Source organism: Danio rerio, chromosome 1, assembly GCF_052040795.2.
Source record: "Danio rerio strain M-AB ecotype USA chromosome 1, GRCz13ab, whole genome shotgun sequence".
Classification (NCBI taxonomy): domain Eukaryota; kingdom Metazoa; phylum Chordata; class Actinopteri; order Cypriniformes; family Danionidae; genus Danio; species Danio rerio.
Window position 1 is genome coordinate 11,868,813 of NC_141021.1, and position 17,799 is coordinate 11,886,611.

General features: G+C 38.3%; 1 protein-coding gene across 17 annotated transcripts in view; it reads right to left on the bottom strand.

Annotated features, from left to right (window-relative positions):
• The window catches only part of trpc5a (transient receptor potential cation channel, subfamily C, member 5a), a 146,338-nt gene that overhangs the window by 118,636 nt on the left and 9,903 nt on the right, over positions 1-17,799 (bottom strand). For 2 of the 17 annotated variants that reach the window (NM_001327747.3, NM_001441827.1), the window contains 1 exon segment: positions 16,916-17,528. The gene's annotated coding sequence lies outside the window, so the exon portion shown is untranslated. 17 annotated transcript variants of the gene reach the window in all.

Here is a 17,799-nt window from a genome sequence, read left to right on the forward strand (position 1 = left end):
CTATCTTTGTTTTTTGTCTATTGTTACATCTATCGTTCTATCAGTTTCATTCTATCTATCAATTTGTTAGTAAACAGGTAAAAGAAAAGCTTACCCTAGCAACTGCCAACAACACAACACCATAGCAACAGTCTAGCAACTACAGCCAGTACATAAGGCCTGAATGAACTTCCAGCTTATCCAAACCATTTGTCATGAAGAGTTTCTCTTTCCAGACTTTTTTGTCTTTCCATTGCTTTCCTGCTGTCGTAACCTATCACTAAGGTCAATTTGTCATGCCCTACAGTTAACATTTAGAGAAAACCTCTGTCATTTAGCCATTACTCATTGGACAAACACTAACATACACTGACAGGCAGACGTAAAATGAAAATTTAACATAGGGCAGAGAGGAAGCAAAATGTTTCCCCCTGTCAGATTCTCCAACAATACAAAGTGACTGCTTGCCTCACCATTATAACATTGGCTTTTAGCAAACCCGCTGTGTGCTCCACCCTCATGTCAGAAAGCCAGAAGCAAATTATGAGGGGGTTTGGGAAGCTTTTAAAATTGTATGAAGAGCTAAGCTCTGCAATCTCTCGTGATCCAGAGCAAACTCATGAAAGACAAGCAAGGAAACATCTCCACCTTCTCTAGTGTAAAGAATACAAAGACTGGAAGAACTATGCCTGCTCTTCACAGCATGCTTCACTTATATAAACATGAAAAGAGCAAATCTGCCTCTCCAGTGCTCATCTTGAAAGGGACAAAGGTGTTTTTCAATGAAATTAAATGTGCTGTTCAGATAAATTGTGCACATATTGTGCTTGGTAGACCGTATACGTATTTTTTTATATCCTGTAATCTTTTACTTTAATATATTCCAAAACAAGCTAATTTAGTTTTTACTCAACTACACATTTCATTACAAAACATATTCTTCTGTTCTTGAGTCTAAGCCAGTCTATAGTTAACAACCTAATAAATGAGCGATTCAGACTCAAGTTAACAGCACTCGAAATTAAATGATCCCATTAAATAAGTCTCTAGTTAACATCTCAATTATTCAAATGATCCAGTCAGAGCGAGTCTTTAGTCAAGAACTCCTTTATTCAAGTGATACATTCAGGGTGAGTCTTTAGCTAATGACTCCCTGATTCAAATGATACTTTCAGAGCAAGTCTCTATAGCTAACAACTCCCTGATTCAAATGATCCATTCAGAGTGAGTCTTTAGCTAACAACTCCCTGTCTCCTATCAACAACTCAGTGATTCAAATGACAGATTCAGACTCAAGTTGACAGCACCCCAATTCAAATTGTCCTGTTAAATGAGTCTCCAAGTAACAACTCAATGATTTAATTGATTGATTTATAGCGAGTCTCTAGTTAATAAGTCAATAATTCAAATGATCAGGTCAGAGCAAGTGTCTAGTTAACAACAACTTGATGTAACTGATCCATTCAGAGCAACTCAATAATTCACACTATCTAGTCAGGACGAGTCTTTAGCTACTGACTCCCCTATTCAAACAATCTATTAAGAGCAAGTCTCTATAGCTACCAATTCCCTGATTCCAATAATCCAGTCAGAGTGAGTCCCTAGTCAACAACTCAATGATTCAAATGATCCAGTCAGACTGAGTCTCCAGTCAACAACTAAGTGACAGATTCAGACTCAAGTTAACAACACCCTAATTCAAATTATCCTGTTAAATGAGTCTTTAGTTAATAACTAAACGATTAGAGCGAGTCTCTAGTTAACAAGTCAATAATTCAGGTCAGAACAAGTGTCTAATTAACAACAACCTGGTTTAAATTATCCATTCAGAGTGATGCTGATTCAAATGATCTACTCAGGATGAGTCTTTAGAAAATGACTCCCTGATTCAAACAATCTATTCAGAGCAAGTATCTTGTTAACAAATCCCTGAGTCAAATGGTCTATTCAGAGTAAATCTCTAGTTTACAACTCCATAATTCGCAAAATCCTATCAAAGTAAGTCTCTAGCTAACATCTCCCTTATTCAAATTGATCCATTCACACTTTAGCTAATGACTCACTGATTCAATCGATCCATTCAGAGCAAGGCTCCATACTTAATAACTCAATAAATCAAATGATCCAGTCAAAGCGAGTCTCCAGTTAACAACTTAGAGATTTAAATGACCAATTCTGAGCCAGATTCTAGTTAACAGCACCCTAATTCAAATTGTCCTGTTGAATGGGTCTCCAGGTAACAACTCAATGATTCAATTGATCAATTTAGAGTGAGTCTCTAGTTAACAAGTCAATAATTCAAATGATCGGGTCAGAGCCAATGTCTAGTTAACAACAACTTCATTTAAATTTATCCATTCAGAGCAAAGCTCTAGTTAACGACTCAATAATTCACATGATCCTATCAGAGTGAGTCTTTAGCTAATGACTCCCTGATTCAAACAATCTATTCAGAGAAAGTCTCTATAGTTTCCAACTCCCTGATTCATACCATCCTTTCAGGGTGAGTCTCTAATTTACAACTCAATAAAAAAGTATTTTGTGTCTCCAGAAAGTGTCTGTAAAGTTTCAGCTCAAAACACCCATCAGATTATTCATTATACCTCTCAGAATATTGGAATCTTCAGCACTTAACACGATTTAGCTGTTTTTGTTGCCTGTGCCTTTAATGCTAGTTCTCCCTGCCCAACGTTCCCAAGTGCCTGTCAGAGTGTGCCTCAATCTTTGCCTCGGCTGCGTCAGATAAACAGTACAGTGACAAACAGGAATGAAGCAGATCTTATGTAAATTTTGTGAGAAATACTACAGTAAGAACTTTCCCAATGATTATTTGATGTATTTGTTGTGGAAGCCTTTCAATGAGTCACACACAATGTTGTTACAAAGTTCACACACACAAACACACACAAACACACACAAACACACACAAACACACACAAACACACACAAACACACACAAACACACACACACACACACACACACACACACACACACACACACACACAAACAGTTTGGGCATTTAACTTTGCTTAACTTTCTGTTTTTGAACGGCAAATGTGACAGGATAGACATTAATATCCATTGCTGTATGGATATCCGTTATGTTAAATGCAGAAGTGTCTTCTTTTACAATTGTGCTGACACGTGGCTGTGGTAATAAAGTAAAGGCAGTAAAATGGCTGTAATTCATTACACACATGGACTGTTTTAAAAACGTTTTAAACTTGTAAAACTCATTCTTGATCACATTTAATGATGATGGATAATTACTGAGTGCAACAGATCTTTTAATACCGGTTGCTTTGGGCATGTCCTGTCTTGTGGATAGGATTATACGTTGTTAAACATTATACGGCTGTCAATAGATTTAATGGTAAGGGAAACCGCACTCCTACGTCATCTTTGGCCTCAAAATGGGAGGGATTTGGATTCTATTTTAACGTCAGGAAATTTTAATAGAGACTTGTTGTCTTTATATCACCCCAATATGACACACTATACCTACACACAGTTCTGTCCAAACAGCTTACAAAAGATGATTTTAAGCCTTTTAGGTAAAGTTTAACAGTAATAGGAGTAATATTTTAAAAGGTTATATATAAATAAACATACACTCAAATGATGTACTTTATACTTAAGTACATAATGTGTGTAATATATCATTGCATATACAATCCCATACTATTCTTTGTATATATTGTAGTCCCTGATACCAGTCAGCTGCGCAAACAAACTCCAAAGCATCCTGCAAGGCAAATCCTGCTTTAAATTCAGCCATCTATCAATTCTGTACAACAGATACTCTTCCTTTTAATCTCACATTCATACCTGAATGTTTTTCCAACAGCCTGACTCCTGTTTAACCTTTTAGTTTAATAGATAATTAACATCCCGTAGTCTCCCTGACGTTTGTAACACACAAACGCTATTTTCTGTCATTTATCCACGTCAACAAACTCGCTGCTGGTCTATGGGAAAGGTTCTTTAATTCACTAGCAGCGATAATTACAGCAAAGAATAAGCCGTGAGTGAGTTCATCTTGTGAGTCATTTTCGGGGTTAAGAGCTGTTCTCCGTGACATATAGAGACGCCGTGGCAGTGATGTAGAGCTTGAGTGTGAGAGTTTAATATGCCAGGCACGCTGAGTTACTCTCCTCTCCATGAACTTAGGCAATACTTCAAAGCCATGTGTTTGTCATGTCTAAAGAATGTGTCATCGATGCGAGATGGGATCAAAGTTTCGGTTTTGTGTGTCTGCAGAAGCGTTCCTCCTAGCGAGCTTCTAACGTAGCATCATAAACAGCCATTGAATAGCAAACAGAGCAAATTTGGAGAAATCCATGTGCCATACCAATAACTAACACAATGGTATGGCAATTCGTAACTTTTTTATTTGTAGGGCACCTATGATGCAAAATCAAGTTGTTTGGACAGAACTGTGTGTATGTAAAGTGTGTCCACTGTCATATTGGAGAGATATAAACACAAGAGGTCTCTTTTTAATGTTTCCTGATGTTAAAATAGGATCCAAATCCCAGCGATTTTTGAGGCCCACCACAAAGTGATGTAGGAATGTGTTGTTTTCTGCCCACTCAATAAATTGACAATTGTGTAACATCTCTCAGTAGTAACGTGTATAAACATGTCCACAGAACAGGATTTGCAAAGAAACTGGGATTAAAAGATCTGTTCCAACTCTCTGTGATCAGCTGCACATCAAATTTAAAACATCTTTAAAACAGTGCATGCTTGTACTAAAAAGATAGTACCCAGGTAGCAAAGAATTTTGGCCCATATTTGGCATAAGTCTGGCACAGCAGACATTTATCCGGCACTGGCATACAGCATGTGGGCCAAACATGGCCCTGGTTTGGCAGAGGTGGCACAGTCTTTAAGGCAACACACATTATTTGGGCCAGATGTAAAATGTAGTATTCGGCCCAGATGTTAATAATTGATATGTGGGGTATGTAAGTTTGGCCTATCTTGACCCATATTTAAAATACATTTTTATTATTTTCAAATAAAGAAAAAATTCTTCCAATCAGGTCGCCTAAAGAAAAAGCACGCCCATAGCACACCTAAGCGCAGTCGTGACACACCGACATATCAGGCCCAGTTCAGGCTCAGTTATGGATTATTAACTTGGCTGAGACTTGGCTCAGATATGGTCCATGTTTGGCCCTTGACTGGGAGCCAGACTTGGTCCAGTCATGTACCGTAAATCACTGCACCATGTGGGCCAAGAAAAAGCTGATAGTGTGGGCCAAAGACATTTTGCTATGTAGGAAAAATCCCTATATAATTCCTAATCACTAGGATCAGCACAGCTGCATAGAGGTTGTGTGCCTGGGGTGTTGCTTTGTTGTTCCCTCCTCCCCTTTCTGTTTTTATTTGTTGTTTGCTATTCTTCTAAAATCTAGGTGTTTCGATTGGCTCGCAGAGTTTTAATGAGTGGACCACTGAGGCAAGGATGCGAGTCATTTAAGCGCTTCAGTGATGACTTGCACCAGATTGGGGGGAATCCTCAACGCAATCTCACTGCAATTCATAACTTTTTGATAGATAAGGGACCAAGCTGAAAGAAAATGAATGAATGAATGTTTTGAAGCATGTCTGCTGTTTAAAATAATACTTTTTATACTAATTATTTATTAATTTTCTTTTTGGCTTAGTCCCTTTATTAATCTGGGGTTGCCACAGTGGAATGAACCACCAACTGATCTAGCATATTTTTTACGCAGCGGATGCCCTTCCAGGTGCAACCCATCTCTGGGAAACATCCGTACACACTCATTTACACTCATACACTTCGGACAATTTAGCTTCCCCAATTCACCTGTACCGCATATCTTTGGACTTGTGGGGGGAAACCGGAGCACACAAAGGAAACCCATGCAAACGTGGGGAGAACATGTAAACTCTACACAGAAACACCAACTGACCCAGCCGAGGCTCGAATCAGCGATCTTCTAGCTGTGAGGCGACAGCACTACCTACTGCACCACCACGCCACCCCTTTTTATACTAATTAAATTGTGTAAAATCCTAAGAGTAAGTCACTTTTCAATAGAAAGTCTTTGGATTGTTAATTATCTATTAAGTGCTCCCTCCTTAATCGCAGTAGTTATGTTCTAAATAATAGATACTAATTCTAGTTACGTGCGAAGTAGTCAACTTTATTTTTTTACAACTATTATAGATGTTTTAATGCTGTAAAACCCTTCACTACACACCTTATACACTCTCTTGTTTGAACACTCTCTTTATTGAAAATAAATCCAGTATTATAGAATGAAACCAAAGTTCAAAACGATTTGATCTTCATTTATTTATGTATTTATCCAGTAATGGCGCTCTACACCCTTGTAACACCCTACTTTGGCATGTCCAGAAGTTCAACTTTTGGGTGCTCCCGCAGGTGCCTTTGACAGTGCAGTATGTTTTGTTGACAATATGGGGAGAAAACTTGCAAACATACACTACAGCATTTTAGAGTCACACTGCTAGCGATCAAAGATATATGTAAATTTGGCAAGCTGAATGCATTCTGTACTGTACAGGAGACACGGCACAGAGGAGATTGATTGACAATGGTTTACAGCCAATCACGATGCAGAACACAATGTGCTAATCAGGACGCAGAACACAATGCACTGTAAAAAGAAAAAGCATGAAAAAAAATTGGTGAAACTGCGAGACTATGAAAAGTGAACTACGTTATAGCGAGGGACCACTGTGAACTAAAAGGTTAAATTGGAGTGTTGGGAAAACATTTCAGGTATGACTGCGAGATTAAAAGAAGGAGTATCTGTAGTACAGATATGATAAGGCTGAATTTAAAGCACAGTTTTCTTTTACAGGATGCTTGGGATTTTGTTTGTGCAGCTGATCTGTTATCAGGGACTATAACGTAAACAATAACAAAGAATAGATTTATGGTATAGTATGCATTGAAGGATGAAGTACACAAATTATGTACTCGAGCACAAAGTACACGATTTACAAGTATATTTATTTTTCAAAACGGTTCTGTTTTCTTGTGAGTTCAGGCAGCAATAACTCATCTAACATTTAGCCTGTGGAAGATTTGACTATGAAGTGACCCACAGAGTGTGATCATAAGTAGTAGGTAAAATATTACTTATCTGAGTACATTACAGCTTTTTGTTTTGATACGTTTCCGCTCTGACAAATCAGAGTAAGCTCTATCAGTGGTAAACGTTCAAGAAACCCTCAAGTACTTTTCTTGAGATTTTAACAGATTAGTGCATGTTGAGCATCAGTTAAGATAATGTTAGCACCTTTCAGCTTTAACTATGGGGAAAACTGGATAATTTGGAGCTTTTATCAGCTAATTTCATTTTCCGGGTTTAAAGTTATTTTTGGGGCGGGATCAAAATTAGTGACGTAGAGCGAATCTGCTAGTGGAGTGATGACACGTCGGTTTCTCATTATTATTTATAGCAGAGTTTTCTTATCCCATGAGAAGACCCTGCTTCTTCATTATTCATGAGAGCACATGTTTTCCGAAGGCAAGGCAGACATTCCAAGTTGTGAGACCCAATGACTGGGTGAGACCCATTATGTGGTCTGTGTTTGTTTGTTTTCATGAGCCACAAGGTTTGTTGCATGTTTTTCTCCGCAATGCTATCAGGGCTGATACAGCAAAGCTGTTTGTGTACAGCAAGCATTTTTTTGTCGAGAGAGCTGTAGGAGAATTGGAGAATGGTGGACTTTGTCTTTTATCAGTTGAGTTCGTTACTATTCAGACACATTGCCTATTTCTGCGCTGCTGTGTTCACCTATGTTTAAAATCCTCCAGATTACCGGCAGGGCTAATAGTTGAAATAAATAGGGCTAAGAGACCTGCTGCACAGCTATCCACTGTGTCTGCATTCAGACCCGGGGATTCAGGAGGAGAGAAGTCCTCCTCATTTATAGTGTTCATATAAACATGATTATCCTTATAATGATATAAATTGTGTTTATGTGTATATGAAATTACGAATAACAAATGTAGCAGGACACTAAATTACTGTTGCATTTTAACTTTGTAAACTATAAGATCATGCATCTCACAGATTGTGTCTGATTTTGTGAGCCAACTGACAACAGTTGTTCGCTCCTGTCTTTCTCCCCTGCTCTGTCAGCCATGCCCACTCCTCCCAATGCTCTTAACGCTCCACAACCATTATGATGCTTTTTTTTTTAATTCTGAGGTAGACTAGAACCAAAAGAGGGGGGATTTCATCCCCCTTTAAATGAAGAGAAAAGGTCAATCTCATAGATTCATTTACCTTACACTTTTGATTTAATTTAATTAGCATTTTCTGAACTTCAGCATTACCAATAATTACTCAGGTTTATTTGAATGCATTTACAAATCACAAGATTTACATATTCTTTTGCAGGGGTTTATCTACAGCAAATTATATGAGGGATTTAACTGTGAATTGACCCACAAATTTCTCCACAAAATTGGGTAAAATATTACTTTTCTGATTGCATTACAGCTATTTATTTATTTATTTACATTTTTGTATGGTTTGTAATGCATTATGATTTCTTTAATCAGCTTCCTATGCTTGGATAGATATCGTCCGTACTGTTTATTGTAGGAAAGGATGAAGCATGACTTGGCAAAGCATTTTATCTGCAGTTTATCTTGGAGGCAACTTTTAATTTATGCAGTACTACAACTGAAAACTGCAGAGTTGACAAATCATAGCCTTTAGAAAAGTGCTTATCACTGTCAAATGAAGAGAAAAGCTCAACTTTACAGATTCATTTACCTTGGAGGTACAGGTATGCGTATTTACAATACATGATAGAAGGTTTTTGGCATTTACTTAATTATAAGGGGAAATAAAAAATGAAAAATGCTTTATTGCTGATGAAAAAAAAACAGAAATTGTAAATTTAAATTTTTTACAAGGAAATTTTTAGTCAACATTTCAGGTTGAATTCATTTGACATGACAGAATCATTTGAGTGAGTCATCATTTTTGAGTGAATCGTATTTCAAAGTCATTAAGAAATTTTTCAATGAGGTGTATCTATATTGAAGTATAAAGCAACATGCTACAATTACTTTTTTCATTTATACCAATGTCCATTTGCATTTTAAATGGTAAACTAGAACCTAAAGGTTGTTGACAAACTGATGTTGGAGAAAGCCAACATGACTGAGAATCTGGGAATGGCATTGGCAGAAACCACAGCAGTTGCTAGGCACTTTCTAAAATGTTTATGGCATTGCTAGGTGGTTGCTAAGCAGTTGCTAAATGGCAACGCTCTTGTACATGTTTGACCAAATGCTAATATTTAGTAGGCATTTCTAGCATAAGGTATTGCACTTAGATAATCATGTAGCTAATTGTTGTTAACACTTGGCTAATATTATCTTTGTTACCATGCATAGTACACAGGAAGTTTCATTTTGCTAGCATGAGACAAATAAGCCAATACCCAGGTCCCTACAATGTTCTGATGTAGAGATATTGCTGTTTTTAAACGGTTGCTAGGTTGCCAACTTTTGTTGCTATGGGGACAATTGACAGCTTAGTGACAATACATCAAAGCTTCTTGCCATGTTGAGTGACATAAACCAACCACGATATTTCTATGACAGTTAAACACTGGAGTAGGACATTAAGTAAAAACGGCTTGCCATATTTCATAGACAATATAATACTTTGTAAGTGTGAAAGTGATACATGCAAAAATGGCTGGCCATATCAGTAACAAAAAAAAAAAAAAACCTTTGTAAAAATGGTTTGCCATACGAGTAACAAATAGAGTTTAGGTCAATCTTGCAATATTTTGAGAAAAATAATGCTTAAAAAAGGATATATTTAAAAACTATAAGTCTGATAAACCTGAAAATATAAAGCAACGAAACCTAATGCAGACACAGCTTTTGGCCAAATCTGGGGCTTCTATATGCCTGGATTATTAAAATGTAATATTTAACATTTTTTACTCAAAAACGATAAGTCTGGTCGGCATGAGGAGATATAGCAACAATCTTAAATGCAGAGGGCACATTTTGGATATTGTAGCATGAACGGCCTAGGAGGAGATGAGTTTTTCTCAAGCCAACATAACTAGCTTTAAGAGTCTTTTAAATGCCACTGTTGTTGGTAAATGTTACGCCTCGTCTTTTTAATATGGGTGTATCGAGTCCGAGACAAATGTGCTGTTTGAGGCAAATTGTTCTGAAAAAGACAACCAAGTAAATCTCAACTGAGCTCTGTTTGGTTTAAATCTTCATTTATATTACAATTAAAATTACATTGACAATCCATATGTGCAAATAATTACATAAGCTAGTCTATGGGTATATTAGACAAATTGTCCTTTAAAAGTTTGAAAAGTGACAACAAAACTCACACGATAATTGGAAATTACAAAAATAAAATGCTGTATTATGCAAAAACCATCAAGCTGACATTTTATGTGGATCAATAGACACAATGGATTGTTTTATTCATTCATTCATTCATTTTCTTGTCGGCTTAGTCCCTTTATTAATTCGGGGTCGCCACAGCGGAATGAACCGCCAACTTATCTAGCAAGTTTTTACGCAGCGGATGCCCTTCCAGCCGCAACCCATCTCTGGGAAACATCCACACACACACATTTACACATACACTCATACACTACGGAAAATTTAGCCTACCCAATTCACCTGTAACGAACCAGCGACCCTCTTGCTGTGAGGCGACAGCACTGCCTACTGCACCACTGCCTCGCCCCATCATGTTTTAGCTTTGTGAAACTCATGTGATTTTTCCAGCCTGATCTCACGAGGAAACGCAAGTATTTTACGCTTTGTGAGTTTAGTGGACAATTCGTAAAGGAGGCATGGCACCCAACCCCACCCCTAACCATCATTGGGTGATGAGCAAATTGTGCTAAATTGTACAAATTAGATCGTACGAATTCATACGAATTAGCAACTAAATCAAAAAGTTATGAATTGCTGTGAAATTGCGCTGGATTTTTCTGTAAGGGCAAAAAAATAAATAAAATAGCATTATCAATTTAACAAGCAAAGCAGTGGAGTAGTAGGTAGTGCTATCGCCTCACAGCAATAAGTTCACAGGTTCGAGCCTCGGCTGGGTCAGTTGGCGTTTCTGTGTGGAGTTTGCATGTTCTCCCTGCGTTCACATGGGTTTCCTCCGGGTGCTCCGGTTTTCCCCATAGTCCAAAAACATGTCAGGTGAATTGGGTAGGCTAAATTGTCCGTAGAGTATGAGAGTGTGTGGATGTTTCCCAGAGATGGGTTGCGGCTGGAAGGGCATCCTCTGTGTAATAACGTGCTGAATAAGTTGGAGGCTCATTCTCTTGTGGCGACCCCAGATTAATAAAGTGACTAAGCCGAAAAGAAAATGAATGGATGAATATCAATTTAACAAAATATAACTATTTTCCCACTCATCTTCCATGTATCAATATGGTTCATTTGGCATTTACAATATTGCCACATTATTCTTTCTAAAGAGCACTGGCAGTTTCAGTAATGGGCTCTCTGATTTGATATAAACTGTGTAAGCAGCTTGTATGAGTCTGGGCCTCGATAGAGGTGACTTCTGCTGTTCTCCAACACTCAGTCACAGCAAAGCCAGACAGCAAAAGCCACCAGACACCCTGCGATTCTATTAGATTTATTATCTTCTCACAAAGTAAACCTGACCTTCTCTCTTTGTTCGCATTTCTCCCTTTCCTTCTTCCTCTCCTTGTGCCTTTTCACTGTATACTTTTTGAAGAATCTATGCTTTGGTTATTACAAATGAGTCTCTTTCATCATCTTCATGTGCTGAAAGATGCCTGATGATAACCAAGCATGGAAGAAAAATGTATACTTTTATATGATTTATTCTTCAAGGCCTCTTTTTTGCAGCCCAGGCTAACTGGAAATGCATTCCTCGGCCTACATTCCTCAGAAAAATATAGAATATGTGGCTCTAGGTACGTTTCGTGGCATGTTACATATGACAAATCCACTAGAAGTCACTTTTTCCTAATCTGAAATAAGTTTCTGTACAATGTCTTATAAATTTTAGATACATGTCCTAAACCCAACCAATAGTGAAACCACATAGCTTTACCTTGTTTTTGCTTTTTTTGTGGAAATGTGCTTCACTGAACTCAAAACCGATCACAAGTAAAACACCATACAAAGTAAGCTACTGAACACACTGACCACATATGGTTGTACATATGGAGATAGATAGGAGAGTAACTCAAATAACCGCTCATTACAACCGAGCTATGCAGAAGAGCATCTCTGAACACACAACATGACCAACCTCGAGGCAGATGGACTACAGCAACAGAAGACCACTCTGGGTGCCACTCCTGTCAGGACACTGAGGATACAATTGGCACCAGCTCACCAAAATTGGGCATTAGAAGATTGAAAAACGTTGTCTGGTCTGATGAGTCTCGATTTCTGTTGCAACATTCAGATGGTAGGGTCAGAATTTGCCATCAACAACATAAAAACATGGATCCATCCTGCCTTGTATCAACGGATCAGGCTAGTAGTGGTGTAATGGTGTGGGGGATATTTTTTTGGCATACTTTAGGCCCATTAGTACCAATCAAGCCGTGTGTCAATCACACAGCCTGTCTGAGAATTGTTGCTGACCAAGTCCATCCATTTATGACCACAGTTTACCCATAATCTGATGGCCACTTCCAGCAGGATAACGCACTATGCCATAAAGCACAAATCATCCCAGACTGGTTTCATGAACATGACAATGAGTTAACTGTACTCAAATGGCCTCCACAGTCACCAGATCTCAATCCAATAGAGCACCTTTGGGTTGTGGTGGTAAAACAGGAGATTCGAATCATGAATGTGCAGCCGACAAATCTGCAGCAACAGCGTGATTCTGTCATGTCAATATGGACCAAAATCTCTGAGGAATATTTCCAGTACCTTGTTGAATCTATGCCACGAAGGATTAAGGCAGTTCTGAAGGCAAAATGGGTCCAACCTGGTACTAGTAAGATGTACTTAATAAAGTGGCTGGTGAGTGTATATTACAGATAAACAAAATATTGTAATGACATATTTTCCTATATCGTAAACATGTTTGGTGTTGTACAAAAAAAAAACTGCACAAAAACAAATCCTTTATATGTTGATATTATGTCTCTGTATATATTACTAGAGTAAAAAGGGATAAAAGTTGTTGTAATACTGCCCCACAGAGTTCATTTTATCTTGAAACTTCATTTAAGCATATGGTGAAGTACATTTTTGCAGTTTCACTAAATTAAATTATGCCTGAAGACATATTTCCAAAGAGCCTATGTTGCCTTTTTGAAAGCTTGGATGCTAAAATGACTGAACAATAAGGATCTGATTATCATTCTGCAATTGCTAAAAGCCTGATAAGCCACAATTTTGGGGGAGTGAAAACACAACTGTGTTTGCCCAAATCTGTTTGTCTTATGTAATACGCCATTAAGCGGTGTAATCTTATTTGAGAGACTCTGTCAGTCACTTATAATCAAGGGTTTGAAAGGTTGGACCCTGATGGCCTCTGTGCAATTTCATTACAACCATGGAGATGGAAAACTGGGGACAAGGTTAAATTGATCCCTGGAGACATTAGTCCAAATGAACCCTTCTACAAACTCAAAGCATTGCTCAAAACGAACGGTATACTGTAAAGATTTCTTTTATGTCACCTCCTAATAGTGTTGTTCACACCAATTTCCCCTTTTCTCCCCCTTGGTTCCCTTGAGGCAATGAGCATGGACAGTCCATTTGGGACAAACACTTTCTCCTGCCTCCCTTTTGTTTCCAGCACCCAGACCAAACGTTGATATCATTCCCCAGCCTTCAGTGACGGGCAAATATTATTCATTAATCTGTAGCCTTAAGTATTGAGGTATCTGTGCACATCCAATGTCTGTTTAATGCAGTATAAAAATGGTAGTAAACTATGCCACTGACCAATCTTAGGGCGTACTCACACTATGCTATCCGAACCGTGCCCAGGCGTGTTTCCCTGATCGTTTGAGTAGTGGGAGTGCTCTGAATCGAGCTCAGGCACGGTTCACTTGGCCGGCCCTGGTCCAGTTGGAAGAGGTGTGCCAGAGCGTAGTTCACTTGGGCTTGTAATGTGAGTGTTAAGCACGCCTGAGCCCGAAACTGAAGACGCAATGTGACTTTTAAGAGACTGTTTCATATGGATTTATTAATCATTCTAACTGTTCAATGAATGCAAACTGTTTGAGTATTAAAGACACAAACCTCTCACTGCACGACAGCTGCTAGTGAAATTAGTTTATAAATAAACTACACTCAGGGCTGATTTAAATCGTATTCTAAAAAGGCAATGGCACATGATAGAAGGAATATTTTCCATATTAAAATGCGTTTATTCTAACCCACACCTGAAATTTATATTTTAGAAATGGTTTTATTTCTTGCAGCTGAACAGCAGAAAACCTGATGACATGATCACCTCAGGTACACCTCCTGTGCTTTATTCAGTGTTGAAAGCTCATAATGTGAGTTTGAATGCCGTTTTACATTATTATAATGGCCATATAAAAAGCAGCAGATCTTAAAAATTAAATAAACTGTTTAAAATTGAACTTTAGAACTGTGAAATAATACAAACCAACACATATCAGTGATTCAGCTTGTACATAAATTAATGTTTAATATGTATTAACTAGATTATAAACCTTACCATTTCGTGAGTGGGTACATATTCTGTGTTTCTGAATAGCTGTTCATGTTTTGTCTGATGCAAACAGCCAAATTGTTTATCGCTGCAAATCTCATTACATTGCAAGTTATTAGGGTGAAGGGTTACAATGTAACCTGCTCACTTAATGTTTACATTCGTAATGTTTATATTATTTTCTAATTAATAACCTAATGTGGAATTCTGAATCTGCTTCTCATTTTGGATACAGTTACGGACCGGAGGTCGCATTTCGGTCACGGACGCATGCTTTGAAAGCCTTCCTGACTGACTGAATGAATGACATATGCAGTCTTCCAACAAGCCAACCCGAGATGCTAAAATATATTTGGTTAAAAGTGGCAGTGGGCAGGTTAAAGGGACCAAAACAAAAAGATAGATGTTTCAGCACATAACGTACATTTTCAAAGCAGAATATCTGACTTTAGCATTGTTTTTTAGATAAACAAGGAGGGTCACATTTCTTAAACATCTGCAAAACATATTATGGTATTTGTATGCTTTTGAAGAGTCGAACACTTTCATTCAGCACCTTTAAATGCAGTTTGTACCACTCTAAGTGAAAAGAAACATTAAAACAGCCTTAAAAATCCACAATTTATACTGTTTTTTTTTCATATTTCTATTATTCAGTTTATTAATTTCAGTGTTTGTTGTTATTATTATAAACTCATGATTTCATATTTAAATCATTAACCTTATATAGCATTATTTCTGAATTCACAATGTGTGCTTAAATGCATTTATGCAGCATTTCAAACGCACCTAATATGCCACTTCAGATGCAGCTTCTCTGCTGCAGTGTAAAGTCAACACCACATGCATTTATGCATGCCAAAAATAATGATCTTTGTTTACATAACCATTACAGTCTAAAAAGTTGAACTCAAGCCTACACTGCAGCATTAGGCTCTAGTGGGATGACTCTTTCAAGATGATGGAAACCAAGAACACCACTACAAAAAAAAAAAACACACCATTAAAATACAAATTCACGACGTCAGACCCTATTAACTAAACTGAACATAAATGTTATAACAACTATCATTCGAATCCTTGCCGACAATTCCCTCTGAATTATTACTGAGCTTTCCCAACTCATTGAAAATCCTCATTAAAAACGCTTCATTTACTTTACAGACCTAGCTCTGTTCCACGCACCAATCTCATTCTCCCTCAGCTCCCTTGAGGCGATGAGCATGGACAATCTAGCAGGACAAACGCTGTCTACTTCCTAACCTATGTTTCCACACGTACAGTAACAGGCGCCTGGAACGAGAGTATAAATCTTTGATCACACTCTTCAGTCCTCAGAGAACAGCGGGTATCAATAATTATTCTGTAGCCAGCAGTGCAAATCGTATAGATGCATTAATGTGTGTGTGTGTATGTGAGTGTATAGATAGCAATCTGCCATTTTTAACACAAAGTGTCTCATTTAACCCTTTTCAACTTAGATTTTATGGGTTTACTAATAAATTACGCCATTAGTGGTAGGTCACTATGGGAAAGCATTTACAAGAGCAATTTATTTAATGTACTGTTTCCATAAACGATTCATCAGCTATTTGTTCTGATGTGAGATATGGGTTTAATCTGCAGACAGCCACAGATCAGAATAAATCTGCCACCTAGATTGCAAATATATATACATATATAAATGGATTAGATTGATAACAACACTATTACAGACTAGTATTGTTGCATAGTTATTGTGCGCTTGCATTATCATAATTAAAGAATGTGTCAAATAGAATAAATAAATTCAATGAAACACTTGAACATCAAAAATAATCTGTAAAGGTATGGTCAATAAAGAAACAACATCATGTGATCCTTAAGTTGAACTCAAACCAACACTGCAGCATCAGGCAATCACGCAGTAATCGGGGTAATTAATGATAATGGAGCCCCAACATGATATCCAAGTTAATTAAAGACCCTTTAAGTAAACAGAACATGAATTTTCTGACAGCCCCTGGCTCATGAAGATGCCCAAATCATTCAAATCTGCCCGAAAACGCTTCGTTTACTTAACAGGTCAGCTTTGGGTGGTCAAACGCACGCACTGGCACCTGCAGATGTAGGTACGAACGCGTTTGAGCGCTTTCACTTTTTGCGACGCATCAAATGACGCTCGACAAAAGACGCTTCACAACTTCGACGCGAATGAAACGAATGCGTTGCTTACCTGATGCGCCTTACTTAATGGATATTCAATCCCCCCTTGTATCGACCAAGGGGTCTCTGAGGAGGCTGTTCCGTGGTCTTCTTATGTGGCAGGAGAGTCTGGAATACTATTTATCACTGGCGTCCTTACGAGATCCCCATATTCCCCATGTTGTGCCAAAGGAACGCGTGCGGCGAATGAACATAAGCCTCTTTTCCTTTCCTCTGTTTTCCTTTCTCACTCTCCCTCTCTCACACATGCATTAACACGCACTGCACACACGCCCCAGTGGGCTCTCCGCGCGTAAACGCCATGAGGAGCATCCCTGACTCCAATGCGCATTTCATTGCTCCTATACGCGCGGCTTTTTTTCCAGCGTCTTCAACCCAGCGACGCAGAGAAATACTGAGGTTTGGCCAGTGGAAAGGCTGTTCGACTCACGTTGGCAACGGACGCTAGATACAGGTGGTTTGGCAAATCTCCGACGTCTTCTTCCCAAAGTGCGGAGCGAAGAAAATCTCAAAAAAGCAAGTGCGTCTCGCACTCGTATGGCGGCATCTTGTCTTCATATTGGGCTTCGCGGCAGCAGCAGAGATTCCAGCGTTCGCGCGCTGCGGTTGTCATGGTGTCAGACAGAGAGATGCTGCTGTGGCGCTTGACTCGTGACATCACACAGTCGTTAGAATTGCTACAAGTTTTCTTTTATTGGTTAGCACTTAAGGGGTTTCCCTTCTTATAATTTAACTCTTAGATGATGGAGTTGGAGATGGTTTTACTACGGTATTTAATCCCCTCTAGCAACAGGGTGATGGTCTTGAGCAAACGAAAAAATTTCAATAATCACGCTGTGCCATCATTTATTTGGCAATCGTTACAAATCCGTGTGCCTTTTTTACAAGTTGAAT